The sequence below is a fragment of the Gracilinanus agilis genome, chromosome 6, assembly GCF_016433145.1.
Source record: "Gracilinanus agilis isolate LMUSP501 chromosome 6, AgileGrace, whole genome shotgun sequence".
Lineage (NCBI taxonomy): Eukaryota > Metazoa > Chordata > Mammalia > Didelphimorphia > Didelphidae > Gracilinanus > Gracilinanus agilis.
This window is the reverse complement of record NC_058135.1, coordinates 295,189,171-295,201,791: the sequence shown is the minus strand read 5'-3', so window position 1 is coordinate 295,201,791 and position 12,621 is coordinate 295,189,171.

Below are 12,621 nucleotides of genomic sequence, written 5' to 3'. Positions count from 1 at the left end.
GTGAGACCGCAATAAAAAACATGTAAATGCTCCAATAATAATAGAAACTGATCACAAGCACTGAAGGAACTAAAAAAGAAGTCCAAGTACAAAGTAAGACAGAGAGAAGAAAAATGGGAATAAATGTGGGGAAAAGAAATGGAAATAATGCAAAAAGAAAATAATATCTTAAAAGGCAAAATTGCCCAGATGGAAAGAGACCCAGAAATCAAATTAAATAATAAGCAGATTAAAAACCAGAATGGACCTGCTGGAAGAACATGCAAAGAAGTCCAGTGATGAAAAGAGTGCCATGAAAATCAGAATAGACCAAATAGAAAGGAGAATCTAAAGATCATGGAGGAAAAATCAGTCTTTAAAGACTAGAATTGGGCAAGTAGAAGCTTATGCTTTCACAAGACATGAAGAAATAATAAAACAAAATGAAAGTAATGAAAAAATAGAAGAAAAATTTAAATTTCTCATTGAAAAAAATAACTGACATGGAAAATAGATCCAGGAGGTACAATTTGAGAATGACTGGACTACCTGAAAGCCATGACAAAAAAAAAGCCTAGACATCATATTACAAGTAATTATCCAAGAAAAATGCCCTGATATTCTTGAAGAATAGGTCAAAATAGATATTAAAACAGTCCACAGATCACCTCCTACATTAAGTCCCCAAATGACAGCTCCCAGGAATGTTATAGCCAAGTTCAAGAGCTTCCACGCAAAGGAGAAAATACTGCAAGTGGTCCAGAAATAAACAATTCAGATATCATGGAGACCCAGTCAGGATTACACAGGATCTGGCAGCCTCCACACTGAAGAACCACAAAACTTGAAATATGATATTCTGGAAGGCAAGAGAACTGGGCCTATAACCAAGAATCAACTAACCATCAAAAATGACTATCTACTTTCTGGAGAAAGCATGGACAATTAACAAAAAGGAAGATTTCCAAGAATTCCTGAAGAAAAGACCAGAACTAAATAGAAAATTTGATATCCAAATACAAAATTCAAGAGAATCAAAAAAAAAAAAAGAGAAAAGAGAAAGAGGAAAAAATTTAAGGGCTTCAATAAGGTCAAATTGATTATACTCCTATATGGAAAAATGATATCTATAACTCTTAAAAATTTTTTTCATTATCATAATAGATAGAAGAAATCTATATAGGCAGATGGTATGGTATTAAGCTATTTAGGATGGCATGTAAAAAATAGGGGGAAAAAGAGGATTGTACTAAGAGAAATGCAAAGGAAGTGGTAAAATGAGGTAAATTATACCACATAAAGAGGCATGTGGGTAGGGGGGAGAACACTATTACAAGAAGGGGAGGATGATAGTGGTGACAGGTAATACTTAAACCTTACTCTCATTGGAATAGATTCAGAGAGGGAAGAACAGCTAGATTTACTGGGGTATGGAATCCTATCTTACTCTATAGAGAAGTAGAAGAGAATTAAGAAAGGGGAGTGTGAGGAGCGGAGTAATATAAGGGAGGGAAAAGTTGGGGGGAGGCAGTTAAAAGACCCTAAGGAGAAGTAGGAGGGGAATAAGAAAGGAGGTAGTAGGAAGGGGAGTAAAATAAGAGTGGGGGGAAGGGGACCAGATTAAAAGCAAAACTCTGGTGTGGAGGGAAAGAGTGAATGGAAAATGGGCAGGATTAAAAGAGGAAATAAAAATGATGGGGAATACACAGGTGGTTATCATAACTGTGAATGTGAATGGGGTGAATTCACCCTTAAAATGGAAATAGATAACAGATTAGATTAAAAACCAAAATCCCACCATATGTTGTTTACAAGAAATACACATGAGTCAGGTAGACACACACAGGGTAAAGGTAAGAGGCTAGAGAAAAATTTATTGGGGATCAACTGAGAAAAAGAAAATAGGAGTAGCAATCATGATTTCTGATAAAGCTAAAGCAAAAATAGATCTGATTAAAAGAGAGAAGGAATTTAATTACACCAAAATGGCACAGCATCCAGATTTTTAAAGAAGAAACTATTGCAGCTTAAGGAGGAAATAAATAATAAAACTATACTAATGGGGGACCTTCCTCTATTAGATCTAGATAAATTGGACCAATAAATAAGAAAGAAGTAAAAGAAGTGAATGAAATTTTAGGAAAATTAAAGTTAAAAGATATCTGGAACAAAGTGAATAGGGATAAAAAGGAATATGCCTTCTTTTCAGCAGCACATGGCACATATACAAAGATTGACCATGTACTAGGGCATAAAAACATTGCAAACAAATACAGAAAAGCAGAAATAATAAATGCAACTTTTTCAGATCATAATACAATAAAAATTATAATTAGTAAGAATTCATGGAGAGGGAAATTAAAAATTAATTGAAATTAATTCTCCAAAACCAGTGGGTTAAAGAACAAACCATAGAAACAATTACTGATTTCACTGAAGGGAATAACAATAAGGAGACAACATATCAAAATTCGTAAGATACAGTCAAAGCAGGGGAAAATGTATATCCCTGAGTGCTTATATCAATAAAAATGAGAAAGAGGAGATGAATGAATTGGGTTTGCAACTAAAAAAACTAGAAAGGAACAAATTAAAAACCCTCAGATGAAGACCAAATATGAAATCCTAAAAATCAATGGAGAAATTAATAAAATTGAAAGTAGAACTATCAAACTAATAAATAAGAGTAGGAGCCGATACTTTGAAAAAAAATAAAATAAAGTATAGGTTAATCCAATCAAAAAAAGAAAGAAGAGAATCAAATTAATAGTATCAAAGATGAAAAGGGTGATCTCACCACTAATGAAGAGGAATTGAGGTAATTATTAAGAACTATTTTGCTTAATTATATGGCAATAAATATGACTATCTAGGTGAAATAGGTGAATATTTACAAAAATATAAGTTGCCTAGATAAACAAAAGAGGAAATAGGACACTTAAATAATCCCATCTCAGAAAAAAAATTCAATAAGCAATCAAGGAACTTCCTAAGAAAAAAATCCCCAGGGCCAGATGGATTCACAAGTGAATTCTATTAAGCATTTAAAGAACAACTAATCCGAATACTATACAAACTATTTGACAAAATAAGCAAAGAAAAAATGTTACCAAATTCCTTTTATGATACAAATATGGTACTGATTCCAAAGCCAGGCAGACTAAAAACATAGAAAGAAAACTACAGACCAATCTCCTTAATGAATATAGATTCAAAAATCTTAAATAGAATACTAGCAAAAAGACTCCAGCAAGTGATCACAAGGATTATTCACTATGATCAAGGTAGGATTTATACCAGGAATGCAAGGATGTTTTAATATTAGGAAAATCATCCACATAATGGATCATATCAATAATCAAACCAACAAAAATCACATGGTTATCTCAATAGATACAGAAAAAGCTTTTGACAAAATATAACACACATTTCTATTGAAAACACTAGTAAGTATAAGAATAGAGGGGCCCTTCCTCAAAATAATAAACAGTATATATTTTAAACCATCAGCAAGTATCATCTGCAATGGGGACAAGTTAGAAGGCTTCCCAGTAGGATCAGGAGTGAATCAGGGATACCCTTTATCACCACTACTATTTAATATTGTACTAGAGATAGTAATAGTAGCAATTAGAGAAGAAAAGAAGTTGAAGGAATCAAAGTAAGGCAATGAGGAAGGCAGATGATATGATGATGATGGTATACTTAGAGAATCCTGGAAAAATCAACTAAAAAACTAGTAGAAATTACAACTATAGCAAAGTTGCAGGATACAAAATAAATCTTCATAAATCATCAGTATTTCCATATATTTCCAACAAAACCTAGCAGCCACGGTTAGAAAGAGAAACTCCATTTAAACTCACTCTAGACAAAATAAAATATTTGGGAATCTATATGCCAAGACAAACTCAGGAATTATATGAACACAACTACAAGACAGTTTTCACACAAATAAAACTAGACCTAAACAATTGGAAAAACATTAATTGCTCATGGGTAGGATGAGCTAATATAATAAAAATTATAATCCTACCTAAATTAATTTACTTATTTAGTGCCATACCTATGTCATATGCAAACTCTGGGAATTGAGAGTCTAATCTTGATTGACAGGTGAAGACAGTTGGAGACATCAGAATGTTCCCAGATGCCGTGAGGACAAGAGGAAAGGCAGTTGGTCAGAGGGTATAAATACTCTGAGAGACTTCTGAGAGGGGCCCTTTGATTTTAGAACCCTTGGCTTTTGGTTTTGGAGCCCTGCCTGAAACCCTTACATTAATCTAATCTTGGACATTGATTGACCTGTGGGTCTGATGTGGATCCTCTGGTTCTTTCTGAATTCCCCCTAGATATTTAGGCATCTAAACCATCTCTAGATATTTAGGTATCCCAGGTCCAGGGGGGGTGGGGCCCGGGAAGTGGGCTGGAGAAGAAGCAGAAAGTGGTAAGGGAGGTATTACCTGAAGGCTGTAGGACTGGCACAACAACTGGCAGTAAGAAGCTGAGAGGGATCAAAATCTGCACCAACCAAGCAGAATGCTTACTCTGGTTTGGCTGTGGCCAAGCTGAGCCAGAGGGAGTGTAGAACAAAAGCACTCCAGCATTACTGAACAGCCTACGGGCCTGAGGGATTGGTGTCATAGATTTAGTAACAGGGTCTCCTATACCCAATCCGTTCCTGATCTTTCCTTTCCCTTATTAACAACATAAATAAAAATTATTAAGTACCTTCCTGGAGTAGTTATTACATTACCACTCTGGGGAGGGAGTAATGCAGTCAGATGAACATTATCCAAAGCTAATAGAGCCCAATACTAATAATCAATCCAATCCCAGGTGGGACCTGAAAAGGTTATCCATCCACTGACCTTTAGGGATCCTGCCTGGGCACTGTTATAAAGAAGGGCAGTTATTATAACATCCAGCTGAGTGTCAGGACCCAGGTGTCCCTGAACCAGCCATCAAGGGAATACAAACCACAGCTTCCTCAGATTACCAACAACTATAATAACTAGTAACCAGTAGTAAAGATACCCTCATCAATTTTTATAACACCTATCAAACTACCAAAAAACTTTTTTATAGACTTAGAACAAATTATAACAAAATTCATCTGGAAAAACAAAAGAATAAGAATATCAAGGGAACTAATGAAAAAAATGTGAAGGCTGGGGGTCTAGCAGTACCAGATCTTAAACTGTACTATAAAGCAGTGATCATCAAAATAATGTGGTGCTGGCTAAGAGATGGACAGTGATTTCCAAAGTGGGCTCTACTGCCCCCTGGTGGGTGGTGAAGCGAACTAGAGGGAGCGGTGATGGCCACAGGAGCATTTATCTTTCCTATTAACTGCTATTAAAATTAAAAAAAATTAATTTCCAGGGGATTAAGTAATATTTTTTTCCTGGAAAGGGGGCAGTAGGCCAAAAAAGTTTGGGAGCCACTGAGATAGAAGGATGGATCAATGGCATAGACTTGGGGTTAATTACCTCAGCAAGCTAGTAGTGTTCAATAAACCCAAAGATCCCAACTTTTGGGACAAGAACCCACTATTTGACAAAAACTGCTAGGAAAATTGGGAAACAGTGTGGGAAAAATTAGGTTTAGATAAAAATCTCACATCCTATACTAAGATAAATTCAAAATGAATAAATGACTTAAATATAAAAAGAGAAATTATAATTAAATTAGGTGAACATAGAATAGTATATATACCTGTAAGATCTATGGAAAAGGAAAGAATTTAAGACCAAGCAAGATATAGCAAACTTTACAAGATGTGAAATGAATGCTTTTGACTATATTAAATTTAAAAGGTTATGTACAAACAAAACCAATGCAACTAAGATTAGAAGGAAAGCAACAAATTGGGGGGGAAATTATAACAAAAATCTCTGATAAAGTTCTAATTTCTCAAGTTTATAAGGAACTAAGTCAAATGTACAAGAAATCAAGCCATTCCCCAATTGACAAGTGGTCAAGGAATATGAATAGGCAGTTTTCATATGAAGAAATCAGAATCATTAATAATCACATGAAAAAGTGTTCTAACTCCCTCCTGATTAGAGAAATACAAATCAAAACAACCTCACCAATTGGTTAATATGACAGTAAAGGAAAATAATAAATGTTGGAGGGGTTGTGGCAAAATTGAGATGCTGATACATTGTTGGTGGTGTTGTGAATTGGTCCAACTGTTCTGGAAGGCATTTTGGAATTATGCCCAAAGAGTTTTAAAAGAAAGCATATCCTTTGATCCAGTAATAGCACTATTAAGTTTATACCCCAAAGAGACAAAAATGAAAAATGTTTGTGCAAAAATATTCAAAGCTATACTCTTTGTAGTGACAAAAATTTCAGGAATGAGGGGACATCCTTCAATTGGGGAATGACTGAACAAATTGTGGTATCTGAGGGTAATGGAATACTATTATGTTATAAGGAATGATGAACTGGAGGATTTCTTTTATTTATTTACTTGTTTTTAATTGATTAATTAATTTAGAATGTTTTTCCATGCTTACATGATTCATGTTCTTTCCCTCCCCTCCTTCCTCCCCCACTCCTAGAGCTGAAGAGCAATTCCACTGGGTTTTACATGTATCATTGTTCAAAACCTACTTCCATGTTATCCATATTTGCAACAGTGATCATTTAATGTCCAAATCACCAATCATATCCCCATGGAATCATGAGATCAATCATATATTTTCCTCTCTGTTTCTATTCCCACAGTTCTTTCTCTGGATGTGGATAACATTCTTTCTCCCAAGTCCCTCAGGATTGTCAAGGATGCATTGCTACTAGTAGAGAAGTCCGTTGCATTCAATTGTGCCACAGTGTATCAGTCTCTGTCTACAACATGATGAACTGGAGGATTTCTATGTGGATTGGAAAGAACTCCATGGATTGATGTGGAGTGAAATGAGCAGGACCAGGAGAACATTGTACACAAAAACAGAAACATTGGGGTACGATCAAATGTAATAGATTTGCTACTAGCAGCAATGCAATGATCCAGGACATCCCTGAAGGAGTTATGAGAAAGAACGCTATCCACATCCAGAGAAAGAACCGTGGGAGTAGAAATGCAGAAGAAAAGCATATGATTTATCCCTTGTTTATATGGACATGTGATTTTTTAAAATTACTCTATTGCAAAAATGAATACTATGTAAATAGTATCATGTGAAATAAGTAACTGAAATATGTGGCTTAGGGAATGAGGGAATAGGTAGGGAATGAGAGGGAAACACCAGTACAGCTGAGTTAAAAGTAGCCCACAGCTGACTTGGGAGAGGTTACAACTTTCACACTAAGTTGGGGAAACAACAAGTAACAGAAATCAACACAGCCAGGGAAATAGGTTAAATTATCAGTGGGTTCTTGAAGACTGGGAAGGAGAAGTCCAGAAAGTTTACCAAAAGGGTTTTTTAAATGGTTAACAAGGACAGGGAAGGAGGTAAGAGGACCAACTGCTAATTTGAATCTATGGGCCAACTGTCAGAATGTTTGGGAAAGGGAAATGGCTTCACTAGTACTAACTAGAAAGCAGCCAGCTTAGGCAGGGCTGTTAGGGCAGGGGAATTTGGGAATCTCATGGAGAACTTCTCAAGATGTTGTCACGATGACTCAGGTCTCAGGAAACCTTCGGGAACTCAGCAAATTAATCCAAATCCAAAAGTAGGGAGTATAGGGGTTACTAAATTGTCCACCAGCCCAGTAAAGCTCCCAACTCAACCTAGCATCTTGATTGAAGGTCTCGCAGTGAATTTCAAATTTAACTCCAATGTCCCAAATCCCCAGAAATACTCCAAAGGCTAGCTGAACAGTAGCCCAAACCTTCCAGCACCACCTCTCACTCTCCAGGCCAAAACTGTCAGCTTTTACCAGTCTCTGTGAACAGCACCTGCCCACCATTCTGGGCTTGGAATGTTCTCAGCTCCTGCCAGGTTTTGCTGGGTCTGCTTCTACACTAGCTACAATAAGTCCTATCTACTAATTTCCTATAACACATGTGATAACACATGTATAACCCAGTGCAATTGCTCGTCAGCTCCGGGAGGGGGGAGAGAAGTGGGGAGGGAGAATAAATGAATCATGTAACCACTGAAAAATATTTAAACATAAAAACATTAAAAGATAAAAAGAAATGTAATAAAAATTTTAAAGAGTTATAAGAAATGATAAGCAAGATGATTTCAGAAAAGTCCGGAAAGATCTGCATGTACTGATACAAGGGAAAATAAGCAGAATCTGGGGAACATTAGAAATAGTAACAGCAATATTGTATGATTATCAACTGGGAAAACTTGGCTACTCTTGGCAATACAATGATCTAGAACAAACCTAAAAGACTTATGACCCAGAATGCTATCCAACTCCAGAGAAAGAACTATTGGAGTTGGATGGATGCAGATCAAAACAACTCTTTCCTATCAGTGTATTGACAATGATCAATATGAAAGTGTGTTTTGCATGACAACAAAAATAACTTTCTTTTAAAGCAAGTAAAGAAATATTCTGTCCAAATTTTCTAATTTGTTGCCAAGAAGCCAACATGGTGGATCTGTTCAGGTAAAACATTTTTTCAGAAAAACAAGAGAGCAACAATAGATCATAACTTTAATGGAAGCTATTTCTAAATCCTTGCCTTCCCACCAACACATAAGTTTAAAATATGGGAGGCTGTAACTTCTATTGAGAAGTTCTCACTTTTTTTTTTAAAGTGCGAAACATTATTCTGAGCTTAACATCAAGTTTGCTTATCAATAAAAGTTAAAGAAAGAAAGCTGCTTGTTGGCTTAGTGGATAGAGGACTAAGCCTGGAGTCAGGAAGACCTGAGTTCATATTCAGCCTCAGACATTTTTTTAAATGCATGAAGTCATTTAACTTCAGCCCTGGTTTCCTCATAAACTAAAATGGGAATAATAACACCCACTTCCCAGAGTTCGTTGCAAGGATCAAATTAAAAAAAAAATTGGATAACAATTGTAAAGTGCTTTGCAAGCCTTAAAAATAACTATTATTAAATAACATATGGGTGGGTGTGCATACAATCACACAAACACACATATGTATGCATATATATATATATATATATATATATATATATAGAGAGAGAGAGAGAGAGAGAGAGAGAGAGACATTCGTACACTCACAAACACAGATGCGAGCAGAAGCATGATTCTATGGAATAAATGTCATCTTATTTACTTTCTTTGAAATCAGGAAGACCTGGCTTTGGATCTTACCTCAGACTCTCCCTGGGAGATGGCTTAGCATCTGTCTACCTCAGTTTCACCATCAGTAAAATGAGAATACTAGCGCTTACCTTCCAAGGTGACTATGAGCACCAAGCAAGATAATGTCTGTAAAGCCCTTTGTAAAGCTGAAAAGCTTCAAAAAACGCCTGAGCATGACTATTACATTAACTTTCTTCGATGCGGTGCCTTGTTCTTGCCTGTCAGGGCCTTTTTGGATCCTGACTCTGCTCTGCCATCCATCCCACAGGGTAGGTGCACTGGTCAGCTTTGGGTCACATGCCAACCTGTTGGGTATACCAGCCATGCCTTTAGCAATAATAATATCACAGCTGGGGTGGGGAAAGGACTGAAATATTCCTTCCTTTCCTTCCCCCCACCCCCACCCCCATAATTCTCTGTTTCAAAGAAGATGCCGTTTTTTTGTCTCTGGTTTCCTTGATCTAAGCCTGTCTCCTTCTCTCTACCTGAGAGGAGTTCCAGGAAGATGCCAGATCAGGGAGAGTCATCAGATTTAGGACAGAGAGAGACATTTCATCTTCAGGGAGCCCAGGCAGAATTGAGGACAGGGATACATGCAGAGCCACCCAGGCAATTCGACTGCACCCCTGCCCCTGTCCCAACAGTGACATCTGACATCCATCCACGTATCTATAAATCTCCTCATGCTTCTCATGACTTTAGGATATAACTCAACAGTTATGAATCCCATTCTATCTGTCTTTGTCTCTGTCTCTTCTCCTTCCCTCTCTCTCTCCCCTCTTCCTCCCTCCCCCTCTTCCCTTCTTTTAATGTAGACAGACCTTTTTATGATGAATGTGTTCTAAAGCCATGGTGCCTTAGGCAAATTGTTTTGGTGCTCAACCTGGCTGGCTAGCTGCTGTCCTAATCAAAGGACCCCTTGGCCCAAAGTGGCTCCTGTTGCCCACTTCTTTTCCTCAAAAAATGGGCCAGACACTCTGGGTCTCATGGCCACTGAGTCAAGTGACATAAACATGGCCCTTAAAGAGCCACAGAATTGGGACCTGAAAGGGATATTTGACATCTTCCTAATACTGTCCCTTCTCTTCATACATGGAGATACAAGAGGCCCAATGAGTTTGTCCAAGGCCACACAGGTTGCAGGGGGAGTTAAGGTAAGATTACAACCGAGATCTGCTGAGTTGTTGTCTATGACACCAATGCTCATGATGCTGAATCTCTTTTTTTTTTTTAACCCTTGTACTTTGGTGTATTGTCTCATAGGTGGAAGAGTGGTAAGGGTAGGCAATGGGGGTCAAGTGACTTGCCCAGGGTCACACAGCTGGGAAGTGTCTGAGGCCGGGTTTGAACCCAGGACCTCCTGTCTCTAGGCCTGACTCTCACTCCACTGAGCTACCCAGCTGCCCCTGAATCTCTTTTTAAAATGGAAATTTTAGACTTTTCTTCAGAGTAGCTGAAGGGTTAAAGAAAATTTTAGTAAATCTTCCCTCTTGTATATCATAGGCCTCACATTTACCAGCAGAGACCGGGGCTGCTTAGAACTTTGGCCAGAGCTCTCAGCAGCTTCCCGAGGTCTCTGGCTGCCTGGAAGATAAACATACGTCAGGGAGAGTAACGCCTTGTCTCATGGAATGCGTCGTCTTCATGACTGTTGATTAAATTTTGAGACGTGGTTTGTCCGGCCCCTTCTGGAGACTCAGGATCTCAGCCGGGTCGCTCGGACCCTGGAAGCAGTGATGCAAACTACAGTTGCCAAAACGCCTTCTTTGTTTTGAGGTCAACGAAACCCCCTTCTGGAAAGTGGACTTTAAAGTCTCACTCATGGAAAGGATGCTTTGCCTGTGGCTCTCCTGAAGGGGAGCCTGAAATGCTAAACAAAGGGACTTCCCAGCTAAGAATATCCAGGTGCTGGAGTAAGCACCCATTCACTGATTTTCTATCTCTCTCATATTATTGCTAATGTAAGGAGCAGTTGGCACAGAGAAGGTTTGGAATATTGGAAAAGCAACTTTGAGTGACAGGAGCGGCAATTGGATGGAGACGCAGAGGCTTGTGGGAGAAAAGAACCACGGAGAGGGTCTTTGTCTCTGGACTCTGAAGGGGACAGAGGACTTTTGCCTGACCCTCTGGAGTCTACCAAGACTACCTAAAGGTTTCCTTGGATTGCTATTTCCCTGAAGACTCCATAGGTTCCCCGCTTAACTATATCATCAAAGAAGAATTTAGACATCTGCCAGCAGCTAGAAGGGGTCTGTGGGTCCGACAAGCTGCTGGGCCAACCTCAAAGACTCACTGTCCTGTCCTATGCCAATTTAGGAGAGACTCTCATAAACCTTCTGTCTGTAGTTTGGCTTAGCTAGCAGATAGAGGAGGGGGAGGGAAAGCTCCTGGCCAGGCCAGAAGGCTTGTTGCTGTGACAGTGCAGGGCTACCTAAATCCACTCACTTCTCCCATCCTTGATACTTCAATATAATAAATCATTTTGTTATCAAATTAGCAGTCAGATAAAGCTCCTTTGGGGACACAGTGACAATAGAGGGAAGAAGAGGGAATCGGGGGAGACCGTCTATCAAGTTTTGGCTATGCAAAGTCCAAGGCTGCCAGTCATTCAGTCTCTCCCCAACAGGGTTGGGTTCAGAAAGGGTTTATTTGGGGTCCAGGAAATTAAGTTAAGCCCTGGAAAACAGTTTATACCAAGCCCAAAAGAAACCCCTAATGACATTGACTCTTGTCCATCTCTGTCTGCTACATCCATCACAGAGATGCCCTCTAAGTCAGCGGTTCCCAAACTTTTTAGGCCTCCCATCCCTTTTCCAGAAAAAAATATTCCTTAGCCCCCTGGAAACTAATTTTTTTAAAAATTTTAATAGCAATTAATAGGAAAGATCAATGCATCTGCAGCCATCACCGCCTCCCTGGATCGCTGCAGCACCCACCAGGGGGCGGTAGCGCCCACTTTGGGAATCACTGCTCTAAGTAAAGATGAAGAGTTCCCTAGATGGGCTTATCACTCTAACAAGCCTGTCCATCCAAATGACATCTTTGGGAGTCCCCAAATCATCTTTACACTGCTGGGTATATTCATTTATGCTTTCTGTTCATTCATTTTTTTTTTAACATTTATTAATATTCATTTTTAACGTGGTTACATGATTCATGCTCCCCTTTCCCCTTCAACCCCCCCCCCGCGCCCCCCCCCACCCTTGGCCGATGCGCGTTTCCACTAGTTTTGTCATGTGTCCTTGAACAAGACCAATTTCCAAATTGTTGGTAGTTGCATTGGTGTGGTAGTTTCGAGTCTACACCCTCAGTCATGTCCACCCTGACCCATGCGTTCAAGCAGTTGTTTTTCTTATATGTTTCCTCTTCTGCAGTCCTTCCTCTGAATGTGGG